We start from the raw sequence: 1,973 nt of genomic DNA on the forward strand, positions 1-1,973 counted from the left end.
ATTAGAAACTTTGACCAGAGAGAACTAGGCTCCTGTTTCCCCGGGAGTGCTTCTCAGGAGAAATGCTGTCTCCCTAAATGAGATCTTTGGCTATTTTCACAACCTAACATTATGTATTATTTTGTCCTAATCAACAGTCCGGAACCCAGAGATATTAAATTTATTGTTATAGAGCAGTGGTTCCTAAACTAGGGGTGGGACATAGGGCATTGCGAGTGACCAAAGAGACCCAAAATGATTTCCATAAATCACACACAATTTAACACCAAGAAGATAACATATATTCATATAACATACAAATGGTATCTAGTGAGTTTATGCCTGGGGTGGCTGAGGGGTGGCTGTGGCTGAGGGTTAGAGCGGCCGTCCTCCAACCAGAAGTCTCCCCATCTGCATGCCGAAGTGTTGTGGGTGTATGTGTAGTGGCAAGATACTGAACCCCTAAAAGTGGCCCCTCATAGATGTTGAATGCACTAATTGTAAGTCGCTTTAGATAAAAGCATCTGCCAAATGACACGTAATGTGATGTAATGTAATGCCTCTTGAGTGAGGATGGTAAATATATAACATTTCGGTCAGACAACTCACGCTCGAATGTCAATGTCAGTGTCAATTTTATTTATATAGCACATTTAAAACAACTTGGTTGTCCAAAGTGCTTCACAAAGTATTAGGTACAACAAGAAGACAGCAACACGCAATACATCTCAATACCAGAAATACAAATAAAATAAGATAAAAGACTGTAGAATAATTAAAATTAAAATAAAATAAAATGTAAAATATACAACAAAATAAAATAAAAATCTGCTGGGATAAAAACATTCTCAACTCGAAAAGAAGGCCAAAAAGATGTTGCTAGAGAGGGGGCAGATCTAATATGGAGTGGTAAGCTGTTCCTCAAGTTTGGAGCGGTTACTGCAAAGGCTCGGAAATGTTTGTTGCAACAGTAGAACTTGTAAGTGTTTGGCTTCTAGGCTCCAACTTAATCACTGCCTCAGACATAATCACATAGATAGGATGGGAGTGATGAGCAAATACTTGTGACCCCCCGTCGGAGCCCACAGTTGGATGCTGGGGTGGTGGAGGGGCTGAAGCAACTGGCAGCAATACTGACGCAGCAGCAGCGGGGCAAGCAAAGGGAGTAATGGGACATTTTCTCTGCTTAAATTGACCACCTAATAGGGTGGATGTGTAATATAGATGATTGTGGAGAGTGAGGTATGTCACGTGATGTATGTCACATGATTGGAGCAGCACAGCTCGAGTTGGCTGCCTGAACTGGCTCGCAGGCGTCGCTCCACATAACATGTGTTTTCCATAATAGTTAGTGGTAGTAGAAAATGTTTAAAATAAGGCCATGCAAATTAATAATTATGTCATAAGCCTCTAAGGTGAAAAGAAGAAAACTTTGCAATAAGTTCACACAGATTATGTTATGCAAACTTCAAAGTTGAATTCATTTGAGTTCAATCAGTTTACATTTACAGTATCTGTGCATAGATACAAAGCAGAAAACTATGTAAACCCAATGATTGAGAGAAAAAATGGACAACATGACAGCTTCCTTTTCTGAAGCCAAAAAATATTTATTGCCCCCTGGTGACTGGCAGCAACATAGGACCCTGTGAGTTTTTTGGGAATTTGCACTCATGCAAATGTATTATTTATTTTCCTGTGCTTTAGACCTACCATGTCCAGTCTCGCATTCCTGATTTTCTACATTTACCAGAATTTCATTTGCAGTGCTTCAGACCACCCCAAAGCCCAGGGACTTCTACGGACTCCCTGGACCCCCTTGCCCCAATATAAGACTTTAAAGGGATAGTTCACAGAAAAAAATGAATTCACTCGTTATCTACTCACTACTGAGTAAATAACGCAATTTCGAGTCGAATTTGAATGTTGGGGATTACAGACACTTGTCTCTGTCGTTTTTTTTACCTTTGAAAAATGTATCACCAGTTACTTTA

This window comes from Hippoglossus stenolepis, chromosome 18, assembly GCF_022539355.2.
Source record: "Hippoglossus stenolepis isolate QCI-W04-F060 chromosome 18, HSTE1.2, whole genome shotgun sequence".
Lineage (NCBI taxonomy): Eukaryota > Metazoa > Chordata > Actinopteri > Pleuronectiformes > Pleuronectidae > Hippoglossus > Hippoglossus stenolepis.